Below are 7198 nucleotides of genomic sequence, written 5' to 3'. Positions count from 1 at the left end.
TCCTTGCCATGCTGCATGTGTGCATCCAGCTGAACTCTGTCAATAATTGTCACAGTAAGATACAAAATTTCTTCAAGATGATGAAGTTCTAGATGGACTTCAACCAACTAGTTAATCAAAGTGTCTCTGTCTTCTGTAATTTCTGTTTGTTTACTCAAATGATTTACTCTCATGGGATATTGAATATTTAATTGTCTCAGATATTTATCAATATCTTCATCATAACTATTAACAAGTTGTGAATTTTCAATATCGTCTATGTCCATTGTGTGAACATTCATTGCGTCAACTGTCAATTCATTTCCACACCAGTTTTACCTAAACAAAACAATAAAAGTGCTTTGTTTAGGTAAAGTTACAACATTGGTTGTAATAAAAGTTAAGAATGGATTGAAACATCAACAGGTTACTAATTATTTCAAAAATTTAATTTGAATGTGTTAAATTAATTTGTGTTGAATTACTGTTTTATGATGCTTATTATATTTTTTACATTGTGTAGCCATGTTGAAAAGATATGTAATTTACATATTTTTAATGTTTTAACTATATTAACTCATAAAACCATTATTTATCACACATTTCTCAGTGAAAAAGCATAGAACAACAACAAATACATAAATTGGACAGTAACTATAATAACTACAAACAATGAAGTTGTTCCTGAGGAAGACTTTTGGTATAGACCAAAAACATTTGAATTGCATTGTTGTTACCCTGCTGGATTAGATGTAAGAGCCGCTACAAACTAGTGCTTGGTGAGAGCAAAACGCTAGCAAACATGCGTAGCACAACCAATGATGTCAAAGGCTCTGCCCCTTTCTTCTTGCCAGCACGGTTTTTCCTTTGCTAGTGCAGCGATACAAGAGTACACTCACTGCCAAAAGTTAAGCACGGAGCAGAAAATGTTCATGTCTGGAAAGCAATCTGCATTTGAGATGCTGCAATTCACTGCAGAGGTAGGTGGAAGTATGCAAATATGTTACATTACTATCAATCATGGTTATGTGTCACGAAATATGTGAAACAGACAGTTGTATAAGAAGCCAGCCTTCTGAAGTGCAAGAGGAGTTGTATGTAAGTGCCGAGTGTGGAGAACCATTGTATAATTAGTTTGCATGACTGACGTGTTTCTATGACTTCCAGAAGACGAATGACAGACAGTGAGAGCTGGCGGTGTGTGGGATGCCTTGAAGCAGGACAATCAATGAATTGTCCTGCTTCAAGAATGATTGTAAACGTTCCAGAAAATTGATCAAATTGAAAACAGTTTGTTTGATTCTTAGCAATTCTCATCATTCTCAGTGGTGGATGTTATATAACAATTACTATGGTTGTTGAAATACTGAATATAAATGGGATTTGCTTGCAAAATCCACATGGGCGAAGTCATGGGTAACAGCTAGTATATAAATAGTTTTCGGCTAGTTAAGTCTAGTTAGGCTTAACTAGTAGGCATGCTTAACCCCATGCTGTTTGAAAGTTCAGAACGAAACCTGACTGATTACAAGTGTAGGTTATAATAAAATCTTTGTTCTATAGCCAATCCACATCATGTGGACTACGTTATGTGAGCAAACATTGTGTAGTTTGCGGCTGCTTCATGCCCACATAACTTACCTAGCAAAAATGGCTTATAACCTCATGGGTAAAAAGGCGGGACTTGGGAGCGCAACCGAGCATATGCTAGCTCCCACTTCCTGTAGTTTGCGATGGTTCTAAGATTACTGAAACATTCATAGAACAAATTTTAAATATTGTAATGATCGCATGTAATTTCAGAATTAGAATGTTAAGCTTTATAGAGCTGAAACAGATCTATTATTAGATCAAAAACATTTATCAAAGTTGAATTAAAGATTGCTGGTTTTAAAATTAAGGTTAATCGCTGTTGAAGCTTACTTTTAATTGGCTGATGGAACGGTGCAGTTATCTCATGAGTGCACTTATATCACTTGATTATAAATTGATTTTAATTAACATCTCTGAATAGTCTTTTAGTAGGAATTTAATTTATTTTTGTTGAAACTAAATTTGTGTCAAGAGTTTGATGTTTTTAAATCATCATGTCATTGTGAAATAAAACAAGAGTTTAGTTTTTGTTATAATTCTTGGGAAATACTCTTCAATATCTTAGGTCTTCATCTTTAGTAATTACAATTCAGATATGAATCCTAAATTATTCAGAATTTTTTTTAAGTTTTAATATAGATTTAAGCATGATAACTGCAGAGAAATGCCAAAATTTTTCCATTTGTTAATTTAAATTAAAATTGGATTTTAACATTTTTATATTCCGAAGAAAGGTCATGCTAATGTTAAATATAAAATGTAAAAATAGTGTATTTATTTCCTTCTAAAGAAATAATTGAAACTTTAATATTTAACTGCCATTATATAAATTACAGATGTCATTTTTGATATATGAGCATGTACTTTTTCAATTAATTATTTTGTAGTTTTTATATTGTTATATAATGTCTAATAATTATGTAATGTTTTAATGTATAATTAAATGTTCTACAATTCAGTGTGTATGTGTGTGTATAGTCACACACTGTATTTGTTTGAATATAAGATGCTTTTTTTAGGTTTTAGTACCTTTGAAAATAGGATTTATCTTGGATTCCACTAGAGGAAGTCATAATTATGACATATTCTCTAAGTGCTAGAAGTCACTAATTTCATTGTGTTGTTTTAATGATTTTATTAATTAATGAATATTAGTGTAATAAGCCAACATTCATATTAACAAATATTTAAGAGCTTAACTTAGTTCAACCTTATTACCTCATGCTTTAGACCAGTGTTTTTCTATCACTGGTCTTCAGAAACAAATCTGACTGTGCTGTTGCTGATGAGTGACAGTTAAATAGTAATCTAGAGCAGTGGTCCCCAAACCTTGGGCCGCGGACCGGTACTGGTCCGTGAATCAAATGGTACTGGGCCGCCCAAGGAACATTAAATTATTTCTATTTTATTTACTGTGGTGTATTTCTCTTGGGTTTGTGCGACTTTTAATGGACGTGTGGTTAACCAGGAGCTGAGAGTCATCACCTAAAACCGCACCAATACCGTGCATGCGCAAAATATCGTGATATCAAGGCGATTTTAGCTGACGTCTGGAGCTGAGCGGCTGCAAGTGGCAGTGTAGCTTTGGTGGAGAGTGTTGCGATGGAATCGTCTGTACGTACATTTCCCACCCTTTTTCTTTTCAAACAAGCAACAGTTGACGCCGCAGAAGCTTGGATCAAGAAACGACCGTTAGTTTCAAAAACAAGAGCACTGATTGGCCAGCGGACATCTGATAGCGCTACAAAACGCTGATTGGTTGATTAGAGTTTTCTTCAATCTGTATAAAAAGATTGAGTTTAGGCAGGAAAGTTGAGTTCTCCTAAGATCTGTTAGGTTGGTTTAAGTTGGTCTGATGTTAAGATTAATCATATTCGTTATTGTAAACTGCGCTTAAGTTAAGCATCATCTGTTCATTTTTTATGTCCGATCATTGAAAGACCGCTCTGGATCGAGTGTCAGTTGTATATACAAAAGGTAAATTGTTTACAAACTGAGTCTTTGTGTATTGTCTGATAAATGTATATTTTTTTGTTAATTGTTCATGATAGCAGATGTCTTGTGTAAGATCCAAGTCCGACGTGTGCAAGTCAATAAATGTTCTTGTTAATTAATCTCGTCTTTTGATTCGTTCATGGTTACAGGAAATCACCACATCTGACTTCACTGATGTACGTGTATATTGTGTTTGCTCAAATTTAACTCAGAAATTAGCAAAAATGAGTACGAAACAAATTAAAATAACTTACTGGAATATAAATACTTAAAATAATCAAACACCTTAGTATTTCCAGCAACGAAGTATTTAATAAAAACGTTTTCAACTATATTTAATAGTCTTCTTCAGTTAAGCCACTTTAAAACAATAACGAATGTAAAATAGAACGCAATGCAACAGTTTAAAAATTGAAATTAATTACAACAAAATAAAATAAAATGTAAAAAACAAAATTAAATTACAATTAATATTAAGAAAATTAATCGTGGTAAAGAATTAAATTAAATAAAGTATTAATTATATTTTATTTTATATTTTAATATTTTATTGTAATTTAATTTTGTTTTTTATGTTTTATTTTGTTGTAATTAATTTCAATTTTTAAACCATTGTATTGCTTGTGTTCTATTTTACATTCGTTTTTGTTTTAAAGTGGCTTAACTGAAGAAGAATATTAAATATAATCGAAAACGTTTTTATTTTATTAAATACTCCGTTGCTGGAAATACTAAGGTGTTTGATTATTTTTGGGTACGAAATAGACGTCGTTAAAAAGTTTCCTTGGGAAAAAGAAATCGCCCAGTGAAGAGACAGAAGAGCCTTCAACATCAAAGAAACATAAAACTTTTAACAAACAATACCATGAGTCCTATTTGAAATATGGATTTATCGGGACAGGTGATTCCCACAAACCAATCCCACTCTGCATAGTTTGCGGCGACCAGGTCTCTAATGAGGCAATGAAACCTTCAAAACTGCTTCACCACTTGAACGCCATGAACCCTGGATTAAAAGACAAGCCCCTGGAGTATTTTGAAAGAAAAAAACGGGAACACGAAGGACAGAAGAAATTTCTGAGGGCCACCATATCAATAAAGGAGAATGCACTGAGAGCATCATATTTGGTGGCTTACCATATTGCTAAGGCTAAAAAGCCATTCACTATTGGTGAAGAATTGATATTGCCCTCCACTAAAGACTTTTGCTGTGAACTTCTAGGAGCAGCTGCTGTGGAAAAGATAACACATGTGCCTTTGTCGGCTAGCACTGTGACTAGGCGCATTGAGGAAATAGCCAGACATTGAGAGACAATCGTTGGAGAGGATTAATACATCACCGTGGTATGCACTCCAGGTTGACGAATCGAAAGATATCGACAACAATGCAATACTATTTGTTTGTGTGATATCTATATCAGGAGGATGTGCATGAGGATTTGTTATGTGCACTATCTTTTCTAACCAACACCACAGGAGCAGAACTGTTCAAGTCACTGGATGGTCATATATCAGGACAATTAAAATGGTCCTTTTGTGTCGGCATATGCACAGACAGAGCTGCTGCCATGACCGGACAACTGTCTGGTTTAACTGCTTGGATTAAGGAGGTTGCGCCTGAGAGTGAATCTACGCATTGTATTATTCACAGGGAAATGCCGGCAAGCCGAAAAATGTCACTGGAATTTAACAGCATACTGATTGATGTTGTTAAAGTTATTAACCACATCAAAGCACAAGCCCTTAACTCACACCTGTTTGAGCAGCTTTGTGAGGAGATGGACACAGAGCACAGATGCTTTTTCTTATTCACAGATATAAGATGGTTATCCAGAGGAAAATCGCTAACCGGAGTGTTTGAATTACGAGAGCCATTGCAAAGATTTCTCTCAGAAAAAAGTCACCGCTGGCAGCACATTTCAGTGACAAGGTATGGGTTGCAAAACTGGCTTACCTGTGTGACATATTCAGCCTGCTCAATGAACCCAATCTGTCCCTTCAGGGGAAAATGACAACTATTTTCAAGTTGGCAGACAAAGTAGTTGCATTTAAAGCCAAACTGGAGTTGTAGGATAGCGTGTGAACAGAGGCATTTTGGACATGTTTCAGACATTAGCGGGGATTTTAGGTGAGACTGATCCTGAGCATTCATTCTCCCAGTTGGTGCACGATCACCTGTCTTGCTTTTAAAAGAGTTCGAGCACTATTCCCAACCACAAAAGACCCACGAACTGGTAAGGAATGGATTTGCGACCCATTTTTCAACAAACCAGGTGAATCTAGCATGTCTTTGCAAGATCAACTGCTGGAGATTGCAAATGACAGCAGTCTTAAAACTACATTCAAGACAACAACTCTGCCGGTGTTCTGGATTAAAGTCATTGCGGAATACCCTGAGATTGCCACCACAACACTTAAATCCCTATTGCCATTTTCGACATCCTATCTGTGTGAAGCGGGGTTTTCTGCAGTGACAGCAACCAAAACAAAACAACGGAATAAACTGGACGTAAGCAACACACTTCGGGTGTCAGTGTCTCCTATTACCCACAGATGGAACCGTCTCATTGCAAAGAAACAAGCTCGGGGTTCTCATTGATGTAGCGTTCTAGTGATTTAAAATGTTAAATCACTTTATATTAATTTTTTGGTGTAACTATTTTATTTTGAAGGCATGTTTAAAAATTAAAATTAAATTAATTACAGTTAAATTAAATTAAATTAATTTTAATAACTACAGTTAAATTAAAATTATTAAATCAAAACAATCTAAAATATAAACAATCAACGTCCCCCCTCAGCGGGCCGTGGTAAAATTATCAAACATTGATTGGTCTGCGCCAATAAAAAGGTTGGGGAATGCTGATCTAGAGTATTCTGTTATGTACAGTAAAGCTAGATAAACATATATAACTTCAATAAATATAATTCGTAATTGCACAAAATTACTTTGTTCCTGTAAAATTATTTGATTTTAGTGGTTTGTAATGAGATAAAGGTTGAACAATACTGCTTTAGATGGCATAGGGGTGATTGCATGCAAGATGTGAGTGTTGTATCCAGTGCTGATTCAGAAGAACCTAACAGAAAGTGAAGAAGCTTCTGAATTTGGTGCCCTGGAAAATGTGATATATAACTTACTTTAATGTGAAGTAAATACTGAACAAATTTATGCCAACATTATCAATTCTGTTGTCATAAATTTATCTCACTGTCTATTAAAAAAAAAATCTCTGTAGAAATTAAGGTCTTTGTTTTGATGTCTTATATTATTTGATTATATAAAACACACACCATATTTATGTACATTGAACATTTGAAATTTGTAATTGTCTTATATTGAGTGTATTGGAACTCTATAGACTGTTTGTGAGTTAACATTACAAAATGACATTGTTTTAATTTTGTATCTTTTGATGATGATGAGATCATCCTTATTGTTTATCAACTTTTTTAGAAATATTTATTANAATTGCCCTTCAGCTAGATAAAATGAATAAAATGACCTATTAATTTCGCAATGAAGCACCATGACTGAACATCGGATCCTTCGAAGCATCCAGAGGATTCTGATACTTTGGAGTCCTGCAACATGTTATTAATGCCATACTGCCAGATGCTATTGATATTA

General features: G+C 34.3%; 1 pseudogene; it reads left to right on the top strand.

Moving 5' to 3' along the window:
- The first annotated feature begins 999 nt into the window (after nucleotides 1–999).
- On the top strand, nucleotides 1000–6233 carry LOC111622008 (annotated as a pseudogene).
- The last annotated feature ends 965 nt before the right edge of the window (nucleotides 6234–7198 follow it).

Source organism: Centruroides sculpturatus, unplaced genomic scaffold (assembly GCF_000671375.1).
Source record: "Centruroides sculpturatus isolate CEXI.00-Female unplaced genomic scaffold, Cexi_2.0 scaffold268, whole genome shotgun sequence".
Taxonomy (NCBI): domain Eukaryota; kingdom Metazoa; phylum Arthropoda; class Arachnida; order Scorpiones; family Buthidae; genus Centruroides; species Centruroides sculpturatus.
Note: the sequence above shows the minus strand (reverse complement) of the source record. Positions and strands in the feature narration are given on the sequence as shown.